This window comes from Triticum aestivum, chromosome 7A (assembly GCF_018294505.1).
Source record: "Triticum aestivum cultivar Chinese Spring chromosome 7A, IWGSC CS RefSeq v2.1, whole genome shotgun sequence".
Classification (NCBI taxonomy): Eukaryota; Viridiplantae; Streptophyta; class Magnoliopsida; order Poales; family Poaceae; genus Triticum; species Triticum aestivum.
Genome location: NC_057812.1, coordinates 356,610,062 through 356,635,480, shown reverse-complemented (window position 1 = coordinate 356,635,480; position 25,419 = coordinate 356,610,062). Strand labels below are relative to the sequence as shown.

General features: G+C 44.3%; 1 pseudogene; it reads right to left on the bottom strand.

Annotated features, from left to right (window-relative positions):
* Positions 1 to 6,091: 6,091 nt before the first annotated feature.
* On the bottom strand, positions 6,092 to 8,947 carry LOC123153338 (ATP synthase subunit beta, chloroplastic-like; annotated as a pseudogene).
* Positions 8,948 to 25,419: the final 16,472 nt, after the last annotated feature.

The following is a 25,419-nucleotide window of genomic DNA, read 5'->3' as shown; positions in this document are numbered from 1 at the left end:
CGGACTTAGGTGTTTTTCTAGTGAGTCCTAGTAAAGCTCCCAGACGGTGTATCTTTTTTAAACGAGGTCCTCGATAACAGGACATGAAGACTGCATTTTTATTTTATTGAAATTTCATTTTACACAATTAATTTCATTGTATTATATTACAGAATAGATCAAAATGAAAAATGAATTAAACTACATGATAAACAGAGTAAAATCAACTAAAGTACCCCAAAAAATGGAATTTCATCAAAATCTTTATTTTTTGTATATAAATTATTTATTTAATTGTTTTGTATATATACAAAAAATAAAGATTTTGAACCGATGACCCTCGCATTACAAATGCGATGCTCTAACCTCAGAGCTAAGTGGGCTTACATAACGGAAATAGTGTAACAAATAGAAATAGGTATAGTATAGGAAGTCTATAAAATCTCAGATATTAGTTATTAATCTTAGCTATTACCTAGTTCTAAATTTGAAGTTATACTTATAAAAATAAATTTTAAGTTATGAAATTACACAAGGAATCCTGGTCTCAAAGAAGAGGGAAATGGGGATATGGCGAAATCAGTAGACGCTACGAACTTGATTGTATTGACCCTTGGTATGGAAAGCTGCTAAGTGGTAACTTCCAAATCCAGAGAAACCCTAGAATTAAAAAAGGCCAAATCATTGTTTTGAGAAAACAAGGGGTTCTCGAACGAGAATACAAAGGAAAAGGATAGGTGCAGAGACTCAATGGAAGTTGTTCTAATGAATCAAGTTAATTACGTTGTGTTGTTAGTGGAATTCCTTCTAATTCTAAATTAGAGAAAGAGGGGTTTTATACCTTATACATTTAATAAACACGTATAGATACTGACGTACCAAACGATTAATCACGGAACTCATATTATATTATAATTATATATAATATAGGTTCTTTATCTTTTTTAAAAATGAAATTAGAAATGATAATGATTATGAAATAAAAAACTCATATCATAATTTTTTTCATTATTGTGAATCCACTCCAATTAAATATTGAATAATCAAATTCTTCAATTCAAGTTAAAAGTTTTCGAGATCTTTTAAAAAGTGGATTAATCGGACGAGGACAAAGAGAGAGTCCCATTCTACATGTCAATACTGACAACAATGAAATTTCTAGTAAAAGGAAAATCTTTCGACTTTATAAGTTGTGAGGGTTCAAGTCCCTCTATCCCCAAATCCTCTTTTACTCCCTAACTATACTATATTATTATTATTATTTATGCTCTTTCTTTATTTTTATCAATGGGTTTAAGATTCATTAGCTTTCTCATTCTACTCTTTCACAAAGGAATTCGAAGAGAACTCGATGGATCTTATCCTATTCATTGAATATATTTCTTTTTTATTAGAGTATCGGCAAGAAATCTTTGTTATTCACTCTATTTTTAAGTTTTATTTAAGTAAACCATGCACAATGCATAGGACTACCCCCCCCCCCCATTTTCAAATATAAAATTTGAAATACTTTAATTAATTTTTAGTCCTTTTAATTGACATAGATACAAATACTCTACTAGGATGATGCACAAGATCCACCGAATAGGTATTGATCCAAATACCTCGAGATGGATTGTGATACATATTCATTAATAATATTTATTCATCTAAGTGGATAAATCTATAATATAAATATAGAGGCACTTCTTTTTGTTTCTAAAGAAGTTTTAAAATATATCTTTTCTTTATGATAAAGAAGGGGGTGAGATTCCCATTTAATTTTTTGCGTTTCTTAATTTTGTATTCCGCTATTCCGACAAACAGTTTTTTAGTCTTGCTTATCTTTATCTTATCTTATTTTCCTAGTTGTGCTCAGTAATGTGCACAGTACAAAGTTCCTGGTAGAGAACTTCTTTGAGGCATCCTATATTTTGTTCATATGAAGGAAATTAATATGCGATTTTCAAATAGGGGAATCCAAATGAAACCCTTTTTTACTCAGTCTATCTGGAATGCTTTTGTATAATTATGAGTTAATTATAAATAGGTATTCCGTTTCATCTAGGAAAAGAACCTAAAAATATTCCTTGACTTGAATAAAATCTGGAGTTGTGTTGTATAAGTGAGCATGAATTTCTTATCATTCAATGAGCATCTTGTATTTCATAAAAATTGGGGGTTATATAATCCTTACGTAAGGGCCAGCATATCCAACTTTCAGGCATTGGGATATGTTTAAGGAGCGGATGATTATCGTAAGAGATTCCCACCATATCATAAGATTCGCGTTCTTGAAAATCGACACTTCTCCAAATCCAGAAGACAGACGAAATTCTAGGATTATCCTTTTGGGCAAAGACTTTTATGAAGACTTCTTCTGGATTATCTATACCATATTGTATTCTCGTAAGATGATACACGCTAGCTAAAGATCCACCGGATGTTACATCATAAGCACATTGGGAGCGTAACCATATACATATAAAATGACAGTAATGGAATCCCAATCCCCTACTTTTATTTGTAAAGTCTCTATTCCTCGGTGATCAAAGCCCAAAGATCTATGAACCACCTCATGTTTGACTAGCCAATTAGATAACAAACCCTACTGCATTGTCTTCATCTCTCCCTCTTTGTATAAATATTTCACATTTCGGATGCAAGTTTGAAAGATTGCCCTGCTTTTTATTTTTCTACACAAAAGAGCCCCCCTCCTAATTCACTCATTTGTAGGATATATCTAATGTAGATAGTGATTGATAGATCAATTCTTGCTCATAAGTTCCTCTATGAGTACTGTGCCTAACATAAAGTTTGTGACTGGTAGTAAAACATTAATTTTTATTTTGAGATAGAGTTTGATCCTCAACTATTTCTTGCGATATCTTCTTACGAAGTTTTGTTAGGGCATCTATAACTGCCTCCAGTTTAGGTGTGCAGCCCGGCAAGTAGACATGCATAGGAATTAACTTATCAACTCCCCGGACAGTACTATAGGAATCCGTACTAAACATTCCCCTTGTAATAGTACATGCTCCCATAGCAATGACATATTTTGGTTCTGGCATTTGCTTGTATAATCTCACTAAAGAGGGAGCCATTTTCATTGTTACCGTACCGACTGTTAAAATTAGTCCTACTTGCCTAAGACTTGATCTTGGTACCAATCCATAACAATCAAAGTCGAATCGTGAGCCTATTAATGAAGCAAATTCAATGAAACAACAACTAGTACCGTATAGAAGGGGCCATAAACTAGAGAGTCTTGACCAATTCGAAAGATCATTTGGTGTAGTTGAAATAACAGAATTGGAACTTCTTTGGTCAAGTAAGGGAAACTCAATCAAATTCAGAGTTGTCTCAATAGAATCTTTTCCTTCTTTTGTTTCTAAATGTTTTGTTAAGACCATTCCAAGGCTCCTTTTCGCCATGCATACACTAAACCAACAACTAAGATAAGCATGAAGATCAAAGCTTCGATAAAAACGGATACACCCATTATGTCGAAACTCATTGCCCAAAGGTATAGAAAGACGGTTTCCACATCAAAAACAACAAAAAACGAGCGCAAACATATAATAGCGTATTCGGAATTGTACCCAAGCCCCTCTCATGGGTTCTATACCCGATTCATAACTAGAAAGCTTCTTTGGTCCTTCACTAACCGGGGCTAAAAGTCTTGAAATCGAAAATGCCAAAATAGGAATAAAGCTTGCTATTATTAGAAATGTCCAAAAAATATGATATTCGTGAAGCAGAAACATAATGTACTCCCATTAATGTGGAATAGGCGGAACTTAAATTAGTCAATTCAATTCAGCATTGTCAATTTATCCAAAACTTCTGCCTTTTCCTCGCTGAAACAAGAATCTTTTTTGTTCAAACAAAAGCGCTTAGTTTAGCCTTTGTTTCCTCTATGCTGCATCTTCTTTAAAGATTCATCCAATGGAATGCCAACTCCCTTTCTTTTGGATTTCCATTCTATTTGGATATGCTCTATGTAGATCTAATTCTTATATAAAGAAAACTTTCTCGTTTCACTATGTCTCGCTTTCTCTAGAATCTCTAGAAAAAAGAATAGCTCTATCCTTTATTTAATATTTAATAATGAAATAATAAGAGACTATTAAATAAAAATGAGAATACAACTAAACTAGAACCGAATTAAGATAGTAGGACTAATCTATGCAGTATAATTAATGAGAAGTAATACGATAAAATAAAAATAAATTACTCTATTTTAGAACTATGAGACAAAATATTTTGTTTTCTTATTTACTCTTTACTTAAAGTCGATTGATTTACATATTGTATCAATAAACAAAGTAATAAATATACTTGAAACAAAGTAGGAATTCGCAAAATGGATAAAATCATTGCAGTTATTATAGGGAAGTCTACAGATATCCTATTTGAAGGAGGATGGGATTCAAATCAGGGAAAGGATCCTTCCTTCTATTGATTTGATAGAAATTCGTTTTTCTTTTCCTCTTTGTATGATTTTGATTTTCGATGAATGAGCCTTTGGTAATGCTTTTATCTCTATTCTATGTCGCACGCGCCTATCCAGTCTATAAACAAATACTAATGAGAAAATGAAAACTATACTAAACTAAAGAAAACATAGGATATAGATCCTAAAATCTAAAAAAGGGCATATTAGGGCTATATGGATTCGAACAGTAGACCTTCTCAGTAAAATAGATCAAACGGATTATTATCGAAATGATTTGAACTGTTTCAAAGACCCAACATGCATTTTTTGCATTGGGCTCTTTCGTAAACTGATTTAAAGATTAGTTAGTCCACCATAGTTTTTCTTTACGGAAAGATAATGGAATGGCTCCCTATGCTCTGATTGTTTTTTGTATTATGATCTATGTAGGAGCAATAACAAAGTGTTTCAAAGTAGGATTACCTAGATTTAGGTCTGCCTCCAGTCTAAATTAAATCAACCTAAGTGAAATGGTGCCTCTATCGTTCCACTACTAGAGTTAACTATGAGACTTCATACACCTTAAAGTTCATAGAACGAAAAGAAGATTTTTGGAGGCCCTTATCCTCATTACGCTTAGCATTTAGTGGGCTGGATATTTACCTTACCAACTAGAAAATCCATAAGGGTTCTATTTGATTAGGCACCTAAATTGGCACCTGAATCAGACTCAACCGACTGTTTGTCAGGCTACTGTTCTCCTATTCTCTCAAATCTATGAAGTAAGACATCGATTTTGCAATCAGATCAATTATGTTCATTGCATAATAAGCTCCTTTGAAAAGCATTGGCGCATGTGTAAACGAGTTGCTCTACCGAACTGAGCTATAGCCCTTATTAGAGATATCTTAACATATAGATAATATCTTCACAAGATGAATATTTTCTAATGCAGAGGATACCCCTTTGATCTGTATCTGTTTAGTATTTAGTTTAGTATTTAGTATATAACAGACTAATAATAGAGTGGTATTGCTTAGAAAAGGGATTCAATATATAATCGATCGATATAATGGGTCTTCCTTTGTGGCGATAAATTGCCTACTTAACTCAGCGGTTAGAGTATTTCTTTCATACGATAGGAGTCATTGGTTCAAATCCAATAGTAGGTAAGTAGGTAGAAAAATTACTAGATAGCATTGGACTTACTTCGCTTTGCTATCTAATAACTTTTTCTACTCCTCTTCCATTTTTCTTTGTATCAACTATAAACCACTGGATTGTCTGCAATTGGATGGGGAATCCAATTGATAGCCTCGATTTGTATCCTAGCTCGTCTGAGAGCGAGATTCGCTTCAACCAAATCTTTCGCACCCAGAGCTTTACTCAAGTTAGCTTCGGCTAATTCAAGTGCCTTTTGAGCTTCTTCCGGATCAATATCACTACCCAAATCCGCATCATTTCCTACAATGATGATCTCATTATTAACTATTCTCGCAAAACCGCTCCACAGAACCGCTACTAACCATTGGTCGTTGAGGATGTGTATTCTCAAAGGACCCATATCTACTGCTATGTTAACGGGGGCGTGAGTTGGTAATACGCCAATTTGGCCACTATTAGTGGATAAAATGATTTCTTTCACTTCACAATCCCAAATAATTTGCTTAGGAGTCAGTACATAAATATTAAATTTCATTTCCGCGATTTGTTCTCCTCTTCTAAGGTTATAGCTTTCGTGCTAGCTTCATCGATGTTACCCACCAAATAAAAATCCTGTTCAGGTAGGCCCTCTAATTCTCCAGAAAGGATTAGTTGAAATCACCTAATAGTTTCCGCAAGAGCAACATACTTTCCTGGAGAACCAGTAAAAACTTCTGCCATAAACAACGGTTGTGATAAGAAACGCTCATTTTTTCTTGCTCTTGCTACAGTTAAACGATCCTCTTCTGATAATTCATCCAAGACAAGAATTGCGATAATGTCCTGAAGTTCTTTGTAACATTGTAAAGTTTCCTTAACTCTTTGTGAAGTTTCATAATGTTTGTTGCCAATGATCCGAGGCTGTAACATAGTCGAGGTTGAATCTAAAGGATCTACTGCTGGATAAATACTATTGGAAGCTAATCCTCTGGAAAGTACGATAGTAGCATCCAAATGTGCAAACGGTTTGGCAGGGCTGGGTCGGTCAAATCGTCAACAGGTACATAAACTGCTCGAATCAAAGTTATAGATCCCTTTTTAGTAGAAGCAATTCTTTGTTGCAAAGAACCCATTTCTGTACTAACAGTAGGTTGATAACCCACTGCGGAGGGCATTCTCCCTAATAAAGCGGATACCTCTGATCCTGTTTGAACAAAACGAAAGATATTATCGATAAATAAAAGCATGTCTTGCTTATTAACATCTCGGAAATATTCTGCCATAGTTAGGGCAGTTAAACCAACTCTCATATGAGCTCCTGGTGGTTCATTCATTTGGCCATAGACTAGAGCTACCTTTCTTTCCTCAATATTTTTTCATTAATTACTCCGGATTCCTTCATTTCCATATAAAGATCATTCCCTTGATGAGTCTATTCCCTTACTCCACCCAATACGGATATGCCCCATGAGCTTTAGCAATGTTATTGATTAATTCCATGATCAGTACTGTTTTACCTAATCTAGCCCCCCCCCCAAATAGTTCTATTTTTGCTCCACGTCGATAAGGAGCTAAAAGATCGATGACCTTAATACCTGTTTCAAAGATGGATAATTTTGTATATAACTTGATAAAGTTAGGTGCAGATCTATGAATAGGGAACGTTGCACTACTATCTACAGGACCAAAATTGTCAATAGTCTCCACAAGAACGTTGAAAATTCGTCCGAGAGTAGCTCCATCGACCGGAACACTAGGAGGAGCTCGCGTGTCAATCACGCCCATTCCTCTCATCAACCCGTCTGTAGCACTCATAGCTACATCTCTAACTCAATTATTTCCTAATAATTGTTGTACCTCACAAGTCACATTGATTTGCTTATTTGCAGTGTCTCTACTCTGTACTGCCAAAGCATTATAAATATAAGGTAACTTGCCTGGGGGAAAAGTGACATCCAACACAGGTCTAACAATTTGATCGATATGACCTGTACTTTTTTCTTCAATTGTGGAAACCCCGGGAGGAGAAGTGGTAGGATTGGTTCTCATAATTATCACATAATTAAATAAGGAATTTGTCGAAATTTTTCTTTTTTTATTGTTGAATAATGCCAAATCAAATCAAAAAATCCAAAAGTAAAAAGGAAATGAATTAGTTAATTCAATAAGAGAGAAAAGGGGACCACGACTTTTTGTTGCCCAAGCGAATCCCATTCAATCGTTTACTCATGGAATGAGTCCGTTGGAAAGTTCAATCAATCTTTTTTTAATATACATTTTTCCATTTGTGGAGGAACTATGCCTATTCTACTTTCCTATCTAGGACTTCGATATACAAAATATATACTACTGTGAAGCATAGATTGCTGTCAACAAAGAATTTTATTAGTTTTTAGTTAGGTATTTGCATTGAAAATAAGTGTCGGGGGAAACGACACCTATGGGATCACTGGGATCCCTTTTTGCTACGGTTGGCAGGCGTGAGGTTGTGCAAAGAGCGGATCCAGAAGCCAGCACGAGGATCGTTTACCCAGGATCGGGCCGCGAGGATGCGTAATACCCTAGTCCTGCTTTGGTGTATATTTGAGTGTTCTTGAGTTCTTGAACTAGCTACGATGCGTGCATCATCCAAAAAATCCGAATCCTTCTCCAGTGCACCTCGGGCCTCCTTTTATAGTCAAAAGGGGCTGCCACAGTGGCACACAGGAGGTGGAAAGGTATACAGTAATCGAGTCTATCTCCTGGCACCGTAGGACAAACACATTTAATGCGCTACCGACGTGCCCTTCTTGCTTTATCGGGGACAGCAATGAAGCTCGTCCCAGCTGTCACCACCTCGTTTGGCTTTGGCGCGCGTCCGAACTAACGAGGCGTGTAGTGCCACGTTGGATGGCTACTGAGTTGGTGCGCTGGCTGAATCTTCACAAAGATCTGCATGCCACCACGCAGGTGCTTGTCGAGTCGGCCTAGAGGCCACACGTCGCCATGCAGGTGCCTGCCTAGCTGGTGGAATTGGAGCTGCATGGGAACGACAGTGGAGTCTTGACAGAGGTGAGCCTGGCTGCGGCCCCGCGGATGTTTTCGGCAAGAGTCTTGCTGGGGCCCCAGCAAGGGTCTTGCCGCAACACCTTGGTCGTCCCTGGCAAGGCTCTTGCCTGGGGTCTTGTGGGTATGCTTGGCAAGGATCTTGCCGATGATCGTCGTCTTCTGGTCATCATCTAGTCTCGTGTGCTTCAGGTTTCCACAAAGATCTTCATGCCACCATGGAGGTACTTCTTGAGCCTTGGTTTCAATGTTGTCGACGGTGTCGTAACTCACAGGCTCAAGGGTGGCTGCGATGTTGGTGTTGGGAAAGTTGCCCCGACAAGGTTCTTGCCGGGTCTGCGGAGGCAGCCCCAGCAAGGGCATTGCCGGGGGAGTCCACCTCTCCCCTCTTCTCTTCGTGTTTCTGGCTTGGCATTCTTCTGGTAGTCTTGTGGCTTTGCTACCTTCGTCTGCCCCGCTAGGTGTGGCAGTAGGCGCAGCTCCAACTGCCCGCGCACAAGTAAAGGGGTACAAAATAGGACCCCTCCTTTTGTGCACTGACAGGAGCCCCCGGGCTGGGCCATACATAAGCGCGACGCGTTGTTGGGATAGGCCCAAAACAGTGCACGAGCATGCGGGGCCGAGTTTTACTGTTGTAACTCCCTCGCCCGTCGCACTTCCCCATGACCCGCGTTTGAATGGAACTGGCACGCTTCACACTTGGTTACTAGCGCAGTTGCATCCTGGAGGGCGGTGGGCCAGAAGAAACGTTGCTAGAACGCTTTGCCGGCAAGAGCCCTTGACCCTATGTGGGAGCCACACATGCCTCCATGTATCTCTGCCAAGAACCTCAGCCCGTCCTCTCGAGGAATGCACTTCAATTTCACACCGTTCAGTCTTCTCCTATAGATGGCATCATCCACGAACTGGAACATGCTGGACCGACATGGTACTTTCTCCGCTTCTTCCTGCTCCCCGGGGAGCTCTCCTGTTTCACTACAAAAAAAGACACATCCGTGACATTTTGGGCCGAACGATTTTTTTTCTGTCATACTCATGACACTTCTATGACAATAATTGTGAAAAAACATGGTATCATCATAGATGTGGTGGGGTCCTACTTCTATGACAAAAAATCATGATAGAAAATGGGCTTTTCATCTTGGGCGGGCCGGAAACGCTACTGCATGACATTCTTTGGGCCGTCCATGACGGAAAAAACCATGGTAGATATCAGGGTGTTCCTGATTACGGTGGGTGGTTGGGGCCGAGTGATGTGAGTTTCTCTCGTACACGCACGCGAGGCGTTGGGCTCTAACTGAACCCGAGCGATTGGACTGCAGGCTACGCATTACTGAACCCGAGCGATCGATCGATGGCTGTTAACTAAACCCGATCGAGCGATTCATTCGCTACTGCTACTAACTGAAGCCGATCAATGCTGCCTCTGGATGAAAAGTGAGCGTTGTTGGGGGGATGGATGAACAGTTCCTGGTGGGGGTGGATGAACAGGACCCCGTGGTGTTGCCTCTGGATGAACAAGGCCCCGATCGATCGAGCCGGTTGGGGCTGGATGAACAGGCCCCCATGGAGGGCTGGATGAACAGGACCACCCCGTGGAGAGGATGATGAATAGTAGATGGTGGAGGGCTGGATGAAAAGTAGGATGTGGAGGGGTGGTTGAACAGGAGCTCGTGGAGAGGGCTGGTTGAACAGTAGCCGGTGGAGTAGCGCACAGTGGAGGCTGGATGAATAGGAGCCCGTGGATGAACAATGGCAGGTGGAGGCTAGAGGAGGTTGACGGTGGCTGAACAGTAGCTCGTGGAAGCTGGAGGGGGTCGATGGTGGAGATGAACAGTATCCCGTGGACTCCTGTTTTGCGGTACGCCACACCCCTCTTGATGAACAGGACCCTCGTTTCCACCGTGGCGCTCCAACACAAGTCCGTTTCCTCCGTCTTGCGGTATGCCACACCCCTCCTGATCAACAGGACCCCTGTTTCGACCGTAGGAGGTCCGCTTCCTCCGTTTTGCGGTACACCAGACCCCTCCCGATGAACAGGACCCCGTTTCGAACATGGCCGGTCGAACACAAGGCCGTTTCCTTTGTTCTGCAGTATGCCAGGCCTTGTTTCCATCGGCTGTTCCGTCCAAGCCCTCCCGATGAACACGACGATGCATTCCGTTCCGACCCAGCCGGTTGGCTCCCCATGAACACGATGACGATGCAGTTTCTCTGTTCCAACCCATGCATGTACACGACCCCTGGTCGTATGTATGCACGAGTAGGCGTTCGAGACCCTGCCCGTATGTATGTTTGTGGCCGTATTTTCTTTCCTGCACACTGGCCGTTGTACGTACGTGTAGATGCTATGTGCGCACATCTACATCGACTAGTATGTACGTACACGTTCGCAACCAGAATGACAATGCTACGTACACTTCGACCCGGTGGGTCCCGACTGTCAGGCACTTCCTTGCGTGCGAAGATGTAGCTGGTGGGTCTAAGCAGTTAGGGGGTGAATCGTGTTTTTTGCCCAGACGCACTTCTTTGCGTGCAAAGACGTAGCTGGTGGGTCCCAACAGTCAGGGGGAAATGTTTTTTTTTGTGAAATACGGTGGCCCGTCCGGTGGGTCCCCGCTGTCAGGTTGAGGAATAATTATTTTGCGCGTAATGAGGAGGCACTTCCTTGTTGTGGCCGTGGACCCAGCTGTTAGCCTCTCCATGTAAGTTGTTCCTTGACACGGTTGACCACGCCACGCCAAGAGCACCAGGGCGGTGGACGACGGCGAGGCCTAGGAAGGGGACGATGCAGAGTCGGGCAAGACACGGCAGTGGAAGCCCGTGCAGAGAGGAGTATGAGGGTTCACTGGTTCAGCTGCGGTGTGAGGCTGCCATCGCTGCAGGGCCTGGCCAGCGGTGGGAATAGTAGGGGGTGGTGAGGCCTCCGCGGCAGCACAGCCGGCCACGGGAGGCAGGAGCATGCGGCAGGATTGGCGCTGCTTTGGGCGGCTGGAGCAAGAAGACCAGAGGTTGAAGAAGCACTATGGCCGTTGGATGGACATCATATGGTCACTGGAGCTAGAATTGTTCATCTTGACTAAGTTGACAAAGCACTCCATCCCCGTCAACTTAGTAGGCCCACAAGTCAGCCTCCCACCAAGGTGGGTCCCGACCAGCATGGGGAGTATTCATTTTTTTGTGCGTAATAAGGAGGCACTTCCGGTGGGTCCGAGCTGATAACGGGGGAACATTTTTTTTGCACAATACGGTGGCACCTCCGGTGGGTCCCAGCAGTCAGGGGGGAAACATTTTTTTCGTGAAATATGGTGGCCCGTCTAGTGGGTCCCTGCTGTCAGGTGGAGGAATCATTATTTTCTGCGTAATAAGGAGGCACTTCCTTGCTGCTGTCGTGGACCCAGCTGTCAGCCTCTCCACATACAGTCCATGTCCGATGGAAGTCGTTCCTTGACCGCCTTGACCACACCGCGCCGAGAGCACCAGGGCCGTGGATGACGGCGAGGCCTAGGAAGGGGACAACGCAGAGCTAGGGAAGACGCGGCAGTGGAAGCTCGCGCGGAGAGGAGTACGAGGGTTCACTGGTTCGGCTGTGGTGTGAGGCTGCCGTTGCCGCGGAATAACAGGGGGTGTGGGTGAGTAGAGGGATGGCCTGGCCAGCAGTGGGAGTAGTAGGGGGCGGTGAGGCCTCCACGGCATCACAGCCGGCCATGGGAGGTAGGAGCACGCGGCATGACCGGCACTACTTTGAGCGGCTGGAGCAAGAAGACCAGAGGTTGAAGAAGCAGTACGGCCATTGGATGGACATCATACGGTCACTGCAACTAGAATCATTCATATTGACTAAGTTGACAAAGACCTTGGTATGCGTCAACTTAGTAGGCCCACAGGTTAGCCTTCGAAACGGTGCACCTAGATGTTAGGGGGAGTAATCAATTTTTGGGCGGCTGAAGCAAGAATATCCGAGATTGAAGAAGAAGCACGACATCCGTTGGATGGACATCCAACGACCACAACTGCCAGAACCGTGTGTTGTTGACAAAGCCTTGCATACGCGTCAACTTAAAAGGCCCACAAGTGTGTGGCAGAGAACATATAGCCCATTTGCGATTTGTAAGAATGTACAACCCATTTTTTAATTCTAATGGAATTTACTACAACCCATTTATAGTTTGTTAAAAGTATAACCCATTTTCTAGCTAGGACAACGATTAATAATTTCAACCAACCGCTCAAAAGAGAATTAAAAAAATTCACACATTTTTATGGGATCCGAAATATTTTTATCTGAAATTTCTAGTTAGATTAAATATAATTTCAAAATAAAGTTGTATCACGTTAAAACCCAACGAAATATTGCACGCGCAACAAGTGAAGAAATTAAAAATTTCAAATTCCAAAAATAATATATTTTTTAAACTAATGATGCGTTTGGTGCATATATTTATAGTTACTGCCCAGTTATTATAATTACATCCCATTTATTATTTCTTAAATTCCATTTTCTTGTTAAGCCTAATGCATACCTTCTAGGAAAGTTTGCAGCCCAGCGGGGCGGAGAATAACAAGTTGACCCGGATATTGTGTACAACTGTTGGCCCAGTTGCATTGCTGATGTTGAAAAAAGGCCTGTGTAGTACAGTACAACCTAACATGGCTACTCAGCCCACATTCAGCGACGCCGGAAAGGCCCAAACAAGGCTTCTATACAACTTTTTGAAGTCACTGAGCTCCATTAATTACTTAAGAAAAAAGTTAGATTACACTGGAACCCAATTAAAAGCTGTCACTAGCAAAGAAATAATTCAATGGGTCCCACTTGTGCGTGTGTGCGTGTGTGTGTGTGCGTGTGTGTGCGTGAGAGAGAGAGAGAGACCCATCGGTCGATGCTCGTAAATACATCTTTCAGCCATATGCATTGTTGATGCTCAGTAAAAACTTATATAGTTGACACAATCATATAGAACATCATAGCACACTGAACTTGCATACAAAAATTTCACGTAGGCGGCACAATCAGAATGGAAGCAGTGGATCGCTACGGGTAGGGCTATGTTGAAACCAACGAACTCATACATAATGGTTCATTCCTTGAATGTTGTGCAAAGAAAACAGACAGACAACACAATAAGTTCTGCTAGCACATTAAGTTGACGTACAAGCCTTTCTAAAAAAACTTCAGGTACAAAATTAGAATAGGTCACAATCAAATGTACTGGCACATCAGTGCTTCACACCCATAGCTCGGATTTAACTAGTATCTGACAAGATTCAGTTGTTACCTCAAATTAGAGCACATCCAGGCAGCCATCACTGCCTCTTCTCCCAAAGAAGCAGTGGCCTCCGCCGCACGATGGAGTAGGCCCTGTGCCATCCATCATTCCGAGCAGCACGGGGAAAGTCTGATGTTGACTCCTGTAATGGACGCCGTCAACGGACCCTGGCAGCAGCAGTGGCGGTAGGACTTCGATTGATGGATTGACCACTTCTTCGACATGGACGAACACTTGATACAGGTACATCCCTAACATGGTCCGCAGAGGCCTTGGTGGCAACGAATAGTACAACCCCGGTTCCTGCACCGGTATCTCAACACCAATCACCTTTGGTATGGTGGACGGCTTCTTCATCCATGCCATAACCGTCAGAGCCCAGCTGTCTGGAGGAACAAACATACTTACGAGCTCACCTCCAAGGTCGTTGATAAGCTCATTCATGGACTCGTTGTTCCAAGCACGTCGAGGCATGCCATGGAAGGTAAGCTTTGTTAAAAACTCAAGCTCAGACGGCACTAAGCCCCATCCTGGGTGCCACCGATCAAAGCTCACTAGCGCGCCATCGCAGAACAAACGCTGGGAAGATTCGAACACACGACCAAAGTCGAAAGTTGTCCGGAACCTGACGATGAAATCAGCCGACGGCGGAAAGACTTCGACGAGCAAGTCACTTATTTGGATGCCGTGCGTAATGCTAAGAGCTTTGACAAGGTCGTCCGGCGAGACAGGAGGCCAGTCGCCATTGATGGTTACCATCAGCACTTTGCCAGCAAACTGGTCGTCAAGCACCACCATGCCACTGTTGAGCGACAGCACGCAGCGACTGAAGGCAGGACAGACCTCAGGATCTCTGGCTCGGAGATCCACGTTGACCGGTGACATGATAGTGGCTTGAGTACAGGGAGTACAGGAGGGGGATTTGGGGAACTGGAGTAGGAATCAAGATTCCGGAGGTGGGGGAGGGGCGGGAGATTGGGGATGAAAAGGTAGGTTGAAATTCAAACATGCGCCAATATGCTCTCGGTGCGCAAGCACATGAAAACACCAGTGGTGCCCACATGTCGGCCTAAGAGTCCTTATTATTTCTTTTTTGGAGAGCCCGGCCTTTTTTTGAGGATCTTTTGAGAGCCCGGCCTGAGAGTCATAATTGACCTGTTTGGCATTGCGTTACTACTCGACCCATATTCAACGACACCTCACTGGCCCAAACAAGTGTACATCATCGAAAAGACACTGAGCTCAAATTATATAACATGAAAAAGGAGATACACGTTGTACACTAGAGAATGGTGATGCCCTCATTTAGCCCACCAGTAGTTAATGACAATAAACAGTTCTAAACAATGATATATACAACATTCAAACACTGACTAGTGACTACTACTGAAATAAACATCAAGACATGATAGTGCATAAGAAGTATTGCTACACCACCAAAACGCACCCATCTGAAGCGCTCAGACTCTCGTGATCCAGGCGAGAATGACATTCTAAACCGAGGCAACTATTACATAGTAAGAGTGACATAGACGAGGATGACCAAATGACAAGGAATATGCATAACAAAAGAAATAACTACCCATCCAGAACAAGAAGCAAAGACAACAAAGTCATTCGAAGAGATGATCCAACACCATCATAATTTGCAGCCCCCCTTCAGCGACCGATGATCCGGAGACACCAGTACTCCACCCTTTCAACGCAACAGCCCGATTACCTATCAACCTGAAGGCTTGAACCACATCACTGCCTGTCATAATTAAGACATCCAAGGATCAAAGTTAATCCGGATGCCTTTGTCATTCTCACCTTCTTTTGGCTACAGATTGTATCGTTGACAATCAGGGGAGTTTGCTCCTGAACTCCTAGGGCTCGTCATGTAGACACAGTTTTCCATAGCAAACAGAGCCTCTCTGCCATCAAGGTCCTTGCCAATGGTGATCTCCTGGTTAATCGTATAATTGAGTCCGAGAAACAGAGTGTGTGAACCAAGGCTGTTTACCCGCCTCCAACTAAAAAATCCTGAAGGCCCCAACAAGCTGGTATCCTGCTCATAGACGTAACAGCCACTGTCCGTATACTCACGTATTTCACGGTGCTTGTCTACAATGGGGTTTCTGCAATATAACTTTTCTGGCTCATGTGTCGGAATGATCATCAGTCTTTATTCGCCGTTTGATTGAGCGAGGAACCAGTTGTGCTTCCCTGTTTTTGGCAAAGGTGGTGTGATTACAAAGGGCAGTAACTATAGCGACACTATATCATATCAAAAAGGACATGCATTATTAATGTAAGATCAACATTATTCAGAGTATGAGTAGGATAATGCAAGAAACAGCATTGATATGTCCTTGCTGGAACTGGGAGGAAAATGCAAGGAAATGTCTACTGGGTTCGAAAATATAGAAGTGCCATGCATGGTTATACTCATGTTATCTTGCAATCGATTCTTCACAAGAAACTACCATGTCATGCATGTTATGGAATCATGTGCTGTCCTCACAAACAAATTCTTCAAGGTAACTAACAGACCATGCATTGTTATATACTCGTGTTCTGTGGGCAAATTTTTTGTGAGGATATTATTCTAGCCATTGATTGCTGAAGGGAAAATATAGGTATGTACACATGGTAAGCATTACAGGATTTCACTACTTCAAAATATAGAGTTCTCCATATGCACATTTACTTCCCTAATGTATGATTAGATGAAACCGACAGTGTGGTGCATGTTTCTACATCATGAAAATGAGGAAACCAACATGGCCATTGATACACACTCATATTTAGTAGTAGTATATAGATTATTGTAAAATAAGGAGAATATCCATATATTCCTAACCGTTTGATTGTTCAGGGGTACAAATTGGATGTAATGACATGATCACAATCGCATGAATTAACTCATTCCAAATATAGCTGATTTCCGGCGTCTCTAATACATTGCCATAGTTCTACTCAAATTTTGCTCAAACAGGGATATGCCAATCATCACAAAAAGTTCAAACAGTGTCATGGCGTCATCATTAACATGAGATGGAAACAACTTACACGCGCCGTCCCAGCAATACATGGTGCCATCTGCTTTGTCGATCGTGTAGATGATGCCATTGTGTTCAATAGCATCACAGAAGTGTGTATCAACTTCGACGATGATCCACTGCAAGATGAGTTGTCTCCAGCTAAAGATGGCACCGGCGTAAAGATAGGCGAGTCCGCGGTCGAACAAGGCAATTAGCTTGAAGTCTGCGTATTTCGCATGTCGTGTGGGCACTTGGAAGATTACAATCTTCTGCAAAATAAGGTCCGTCCAACTAACATGGTAATCTCGATGACTAGGACCGCGATGGTAAAACTCTATATAATCCAACGGAGGAAGGATAATCTCATGGGAGGTCTGGAAGTTCATGAGCACCAACTTTTTACCGTCTTCTCTGAAGGCACCGATCCAGTGGGAGTTCATGCCGACCCAGTACATACCTGCCAAGAAGTTTCGGGCGATGGTGATCGGATCGAAGTCAAGGGAAATGATGTACGGCAACCCACTACATACATGCAAAGAAATTTCGGCTAATGGAGATCAGACTGAAGTCGAGGGATATCATGTATGCCTCATTATCATGGTGAGCTAATCTCGCAAGACCAGATAGCAGCAAGCAGGGTGTCTTGAAAAGCTTTGGCCTTGCTTCGATGGTGGCCATGTGCATGCCCTTCGAGCATGCAGCCAGCCGTAGGGCCCTCGACATATCCATATACGAACAACAGAGGTCGAGTACGTCACTGGGGAGATTGCTCCAATCGTGGCTCATATGGATCCTACGCGGTTCACGTTTGTCCATGGTGGAGTTTGGAAGGTGGGGTTTTGGGGGGCTTGATTTACGGGGGAGAAGGCTGTCGGTGCTAGAGCGGCTAGCGGGGGAATAGTGGTACTGTGGGAGGCGAGCGAGGTGAGGGTATGCGAGGGCACAGTGAGATAATGAAGAGTGACCTCAGGATCTCCAGCAAAATAGAGATGGAGATGGAGTGGTGCTAGGGGAGAGGGAGACAAGGCGAGGCATGCTATACAGCAGCGATGACAGTGACTGCACAGTGCACAAGGTGAGGCTGACTTTGGTAACCCGGACACGCCGCCTGGACTGGTGTCACCTCGGGCGAGGGTCTTGTCACTTCACTGTGAGGACCGGATGAATAATAGTATTTTGACCATGAAGTGTACCAAAGTTGTACTACTACTACTAGTAGGAGTAGTAGGAATATGAGTACATTCCCGTGCTAGCGTGCCTTTGGGTTCACTTCATCCTCCAGCTATCATCCATATTGCGAGCAGAACCAAATTCTCATGCATGCGGAAGCGCGAAGAAGGACTTTTCTTTTTTGAGGATAACCGCATATTCCTTAACCGTAGTAGGAACATGAGTAGTACTCCCTCCGGTCCTCTTTTGTTTGCGCATAACTTTTTTAGTATTTCTCTAATTAGTCTGCGTATATACCCTTTTGCATGCGCCCATTTCCCTCCATGCCCTGCAATCACATCATTAAATACCATACGCATGAGCAGCTGCAGCCAGACTCCAGCCAATAAACTGCAGCATACGAGTGGGCCATTCTATGCGCGTGGGGGAGAGAAAAGAGCCCGTCCAATCCATTGCATGCAGCAGTGAAACCACCGCAGCTCTCCTCATGCATGCACATAATTTATCCCATTTAATTCTCCATCGGGAACTGATTTTCCTCGGCTTTTTCACTACTCCTTGATCTTCATTTGCATCCAAACCACACTGCATTCACATTGTTTTAACCTCTTCACATCCTCCTGGAGTAATTCCGAAGCCCCTATAAATAATCATCATCTTCAGTTAGACTAGCCATGTAATCCTAATTCTCCAAACCATAGCCCTCCGGTCCAGTGGTTCCAAATGGCGAAAGAGATAGAGATGCAGGTTTTTAGCGTCCAACATGTCCTCGTCGAAGGCTCATTGAGCATAGTTGCCACAGTCACTGACCACCCAAGGGTTGTTCGGAAGTGGATCAGCAATGTATCCAACTCCCTCCAAAAGGTCGAGAAGAATGTCAATGTCCCGACGCAGAGTACACTGAGCGTTCCACTGGGAAGATCCAACGCGCCGCTGTCCTTCAGTTGTGCCTCAAAGATGATGTTTTGGTGTACCAGATCATACATTCGCCCTCCATACCAGGTGAGCTTCACGATTTCTTGTATCGGGAGGACATATACTTCTGTGGGGCAGCCATTGCAGGGGACAAAGAGAAGTTGGAGCCGTACAACCTTGATTTGAAAAGCATCGCTGACCTACAAACCAGAATAAAAATTGTTGTAGAAGATTGTGATAAACCGACACCATCCCTATTCGATGTAGCAAATTTTGTGCACGAAACAAACCTTCAGAAGGGTGACGAGACACTGGTATTAAGGTCGTCTGGATGGGAGAATTATCCCTTGACGTACGAGCGGATACAATATGCTGCCCTCGATGCCCGTGTGAGTTTCGAGATAGCTACAAGGTCCAGAGAGCTTGTTGCGAAGCCATCTCCCACAGAAAATGAGAACAAGAGGAAGAAGAAGATGTTGCACCAGTAGTAGGGCATTATGGTTGGATGAACTATTTCCTCTCTTTTAAACAAAATATTCCCTCTCTATGTATATTGATATAGATGGACTATTTCGATGGTGTGCATGTCTTTGGAACAAGTAGTAGCGTGGGTCCGCTTGACTATAATGAACTATTTACCCGCCTAGCTTTCTCTCCTACTCCTTCCAGTGATCGGTATGCAATGCATGTGTCAGTAGACATGACAGCTTGTCCATGGAAGTTCAACTATGGCGACCATCATGTTTCATCCACTACCACTCGCGATTCCCACCATGCCGCTCCAACCCACGGCACCACGTCCCCCGACGTGCGCCTCACCCCTCTCGGCCGCACCGCCCCTCTGCCTTTGTGTGCATGACATGTGGGCCACCTTAAATGCGGCGAGCATCAAGTTTCTACCACAGCCACACGGGATTCCCACGATGCCGCACGAAACCATGACACCACACGTCCCCTGACCTGCGGCTCACCCCTCTCGGCCCCACCGCCCCTCTAAATTTGAATTTGAAACTTATAAAACGAAAAGATTCAAAACAAATGAACTGGGAGAGAGGGAGTATATCGTAGGATGTGTCCCATACGAAACAAGTCCCTTGGTTTGTCACCATGGAACATCAAGATGAATTTGTGTGAGTAGTTTATCTTGTGAGAGAAAAGGATGAACAAAGGAAGGCCCCTAGAAATAGAGATAGACACTACTACTACCAATGTGTTGGCCCGTGCGTTGCAATGGATCCAAAGTAGTAGAATAATAGTTGTTCACGTGCTTGAAATATAAACACTCTAGTTTTGATATACATGTGTGAGTAGACATGATAGCTTGTCCATGGAAGTTGAACCACGACGACCATCACGTTTCTTGTTTCTACCACTGCGACACCCACACGTGATTCCCACGATGCCGCTCCAACCCTACCTGTAAGTACCACGTCCCCTGACGTGGACATGGATCCTCTGACATGGCTATCACTGCCTTTCCCTGCCTTTCCTTAGCTAACCAGTGGGACCCACACTTGCGGGTCCCACATGTCAGTGATAGAATGGTAGGATTGTTCACGTCAGGGGATCCTCATCCCCCCAACGTGCGCCTCATCCCTCTCGGCCCCACCGCTCCCCTGCCTTTGTGTGCATGACATGCGGGCCCGCTGAACTGTGGCGACCATCAACTTTCTACCATAGCCACACCCGATTGGACGCGGTTTGCCTGCTCCGCTGCTGTGCTCCGATTCGTAATACCGCACCATCGAATTTTCATCCAGCGGCTGTGACAAATTTTGTCCCGGGCATCAATCCTCAGCTGGAGTACTTCTGTACTACAGGTAATACCCTCTAGTGTGGCCATCTACGCCTTGTAACGCCCCGACGTCCAGCTGTGGCACCCTCGCCACGGCCACGCCACCACTGGCCGGTTCATCTCGAACGAGTGAGTCGCGAACCACACCACCACCATGAGAATGACATGTGGGCCAGCCGCATTTAAGGTCCGCATGTCATTGACTCATAGGTATGACACTAAGCCACTAAAGTTCAGTCCCGTCGGCCCCGAGAGGGAAATGTAACTCCTGCGGCAGGCCTTGTGGTGCTCCCACGGTACGAGCTCGTGCTGAACACGGAATTTTTTTCTTACTACTACCAACTACTAGTAAGGTAAATGTGCATTGCACGCATGAGATTCTGGTGGTTTTTGCATTATGCTTCTACATGTGTAGTCTTCTAGATTCTACATGTGGCAAAATCTGGTGGAATGTAGATGATATCCAATGGCCAGTAGTGCTCGGATTTACCATCTTTGTATCGTCGGATTGGCTTCATCCAGTGACCAACTTTAAAAGTTATGGTTTTGTTTGCAGCCTAAGGTTGCCACGCCTAAGCTTAGGCGTGCCACAAGTGTGTTTGGTTGCGTCCTCGTCTCAGCACAGTTGTTCCCTCTTCATGCATGCTCAACTCAACACCCCTCTTCATGTATGCTCTCTTCATGCATGCTTCTAGTGTATTTGTGCTAATCTAGTGTGGACTCATGCACCCTCCATACACTCTACCAAACACCCAAAAGTGGGTCGAGAAGGGAACTCTTGGGATCATGCACCCTTCATACACCCTACCAAACACACCAGGCATGTGTTTGGTTATTTGCTACACTTGTGGCTTGCCACACTTTTCTAGCTACACGGTCCACATGTCATAGACTCAACTTCTTGCCAAATCTTGCCACACTTGTGGTGGCCATTTTGTTAGCCACATTTTTTGTGGCAGACACACTTTGCCTAAGCTTAGTTGTGGCAAAGTTAGGCATGAATGAAGTTCAACCATGGAGTCTTCTAGATTCTACATGTGGCAGAATCTGGTGGAATGTAGATGATATCCAACGGCCAGTAGTGCTTGATTTGCCATCTTCGTACTGTCGGATTGGCTTCATCCAACAACCAACTTTCAAAGTTATTCACACACTATATAGGGGGTATAGATATAGATGTGTCGGCCCGTTGCAATGTATCCAAATATATCTATTTAGTGGAGTGCACTCTAAACACATTATCTATTTATTTTTCTCTAACCTTTCGTAGCCATGCAACCAAGCCACATAAGCTTCATGGGTGCCCCCCAGATCATATTATTCATACTCCCTCCGTTCCATAATGTAGTGCCTATAGAGTTTTTAAAAATTCAAACCTCACATACTTTGACCAAGTTTGTGGAGAAAAATATTTACATCTAGAGTGTGAAACATATATCACTAGATTCATCATAAGATGTAGTTTCACATTATATATTTTTGGTATTGTAAATATAAATATTTTTCTCTACAAACTTGGTCAAAGTTTGTAAAATTTGACTTCGCAAAAACCTATAGGCACTACATTATGGAACGGAGGGAGTACTACGTTGACTGAAAAAAGATAAATCACCCAAAACAAGATCTTCTCGTGCACGTACCTACTAGTTGTATAGTGGTAGTACTAGTTGTATAGTACTACAAACTTGGTACTAGTAGGACTAGAGTAGTACAGAATGCTCCTACTCTATCAACAAGCCCCATTTGACACCAAATTTCTTGGCTTCCGTGCTACAGCTAGACCTTCCCCTCATCTCTGTTCTCCAACACGATGGCGGGCGGGGTGCGGTTTCCCAATAGTCGATTTGCTCAATGGCGGTCCCACATGAAAGTGAAAATGCTTGGCAACACGCCTTTCCTAAGTTATATGTCGTGTCGGACGGGCCGTGGAGTACTCCTGATTCCCGGGTGTGTGTGGGGGGGGGGGGGGGCGACGCGAACGCGGCATGCCTTTTCCTTTTACTAGAAATGTGCCTGTGCGTTGTGACGGATCCAAAGTAGTAGAATAGTAGTACTTGTTCACAAACTTGAAAGAAATCACTCTTGTTTTGATATACTCCTAATATATTACTCCCTCCGTTCCTAAATATTTGTCTTTTTAGAGATTTCAGATGGACTATCATATACGGATTAAATAGACATATTTTGGAGATTTCAAATGGACTATCACACACGGATAATATAGACATATTTTGAATTGTAGATTCACTCATTTTGCTCCATATGTAGTCACTTATTGAAATCTCTAGAAAGACAAATATTTAGGAATGGAGGGAGTACTTTTCACTCAAAAAATATTTCTCAGGCTGTTTTGATGAGGTGAGTGACGGATGTGGTTGCTTTCAAGATAATAAGGGGTTTTCTGCAAATTGGAGCAGAGAAGTGGGCTATTGTTGCAAAATTCCACAGCTTACCTCACAGCCGTGAGATGCAGATCTAATGGTTAGAAACGACGGATGGCAGACACACCACCATCACCAACTGAGTCTTTTATAGGAGTATATATTTCTCAGGCTGTTTTGATGAGGTGAGGGAGGGATGTGGTTGCTTTCAACATAATAAGGGGTTTTCTGCAAATTGGAGCTGAGAAGTGGGCTATTGTTGCAAAAATGCCACAACTTACCTCACAGCCATTAGATGCAGATTTAATGGTCAGAAACGACGGATGGCAGACACACCACCATCACCAACTAAGCCTTTTATAGGAGTAGGAGTAGAGAAACATGTATAAATTGTAACATTTTGGTTCTGCTCCTTGGCACGATCGATAGATAGAAATAACGATTGGAAACACTAGGGCGGGTCTATTTCCACCAAATAAGCAGGGTACGTATTAGCTAGGTTGGCGCATCGTTGGTTTGGTCACATGCGGTCCGACATGTTCTAGTGTTTCTAGCAAGATGCCGCGCGTTGCACGAAGTTGATGCAAAAGGTAAGCACAACTTATAAATTGAAAGATTGAGTACTAGTTACAGTGACGCATATAATTAAGCAAAGGGATCGCACATGACTGTATTGACTGGAACGAGAATGCAACATCACAACAAGAATTAAGGCCACGATGATGATGCAATCGTAGTGGTGGTTATAGAAGGCAAGAAGAAAGATGCATCCATCAACGTACGACCTCCTCCTCCTCAACTTAGTGCTTCGGGCCACCGACCGGCGGCTAAGGAGCGACGGCTTTTGTGGCAAGGTCCAGGTGCTTCTCAGCAAAGGCATCCAAGGCTTCCAGCCGGTTGAGGAAGGCCATGTCGTAGCGTCCTCACTGGCCTTGTAGATACCTATGTACACAATTTGCTCGTACACGTGGATGTGTAGGTCGACGAATTCTTGCAGGGCGAGGAGCCTCGTGGCAAGCGCGACCTACAGGTGGGCATTCTTCATGGCGTCGGCGGGCAGTCGCAAGGCCACCAGTGCTTGAAAGAGGTTCTGGCCATGGAGGACGATTAGGGTGGCAGGCAATGAGGAGCCCGGGAGTGCGGGCTAGAGGAGTACGGCGATGTCGTCCGCGAGCTTCTTGAGGACGGTGAACTTGTTTGTGGTGGCGACGATCATCTGGTCCAACTGAGAGACGTAGTTGGCATCGACAGCGGCCATCCACCAGCCGGTCTCCAACACCGTCTGGAGACGATCCTCGACGCCATGCCACAGGCCGACGTCGTGGACCATCTAGCACAGCCACTGGCCACTCGCGCGCATCGCCGCCATGGGTCTGGAGTGAGCTCTTTTGCACTTAGTGTAGGTTCTTAGGCAAATGCTTAGGTGCGTATGATGTGCTAGATGCATTGGAATGGAGGGGCGCCTTTATATGAGGGCAAACTGCATTGCATTCACATCATGCAGCCTCTTTTTCTGGTCCTCCTCCCATTACTTCCCTCATGCATTATTTGAAGGAGGATGCATTGGCCGTTCTACATTTCGAGAACCGCTACTCCCTCCCTCGTCTGCATGAAAGCCGTATGGGGAACTGCGCCGCCCGCTATCAAATCGAATAGTACTGCGCCGCCCGCTGCATGCCCAGCTGAACACGCCTCCTCGCCTCCATCAAACCCCTCCGTTAAACCTGCGTGCAAACCAAGAAACCTACTCTGGCCACACGTCTGTTCATGAGCGGTCCGGAATTAAACGCAACATTGGTCGAGCTCCTCCCGTCCGCCCTTAGTTTAAACGAGGCCAGACGCCGGCCAAGCTCCTACCGTCCGCCCTCTATTTACACGAGGCCAGACAGACAACGGGGAAGAATCGCACCCCTCCGCCACTCCCCAATCTCCTCCTTCACAATTTTCTCCACTCTTCCGATGGCTTCCGAGGAGCCGTTCTCCGGCATATTACCCGGCTGGGTGGCCCGCCAAGCCCTCCAGATACGGGCGAGGCCGCTTGGTGCTTCACCAACTTTGCTTGGCCCGATGGAGCCAGTTGCCGCCCCAAGCAGGCGCGTGATTCAGCAACTCGCCGCTCTAGTTCAGCTGAATGAGGAGTGGCTAGTTGCTCCACGCTGGCACGGCGGCGAGCGCACCGGTACGGGCATCGTCGCTGCCGCATCGTACCGCGCCACCAGTGTCTGCGGTGCCGCGCCTCCCGTGTCTGTGGGCGCGCCTCCCGTGCCTGTGGCGGCAC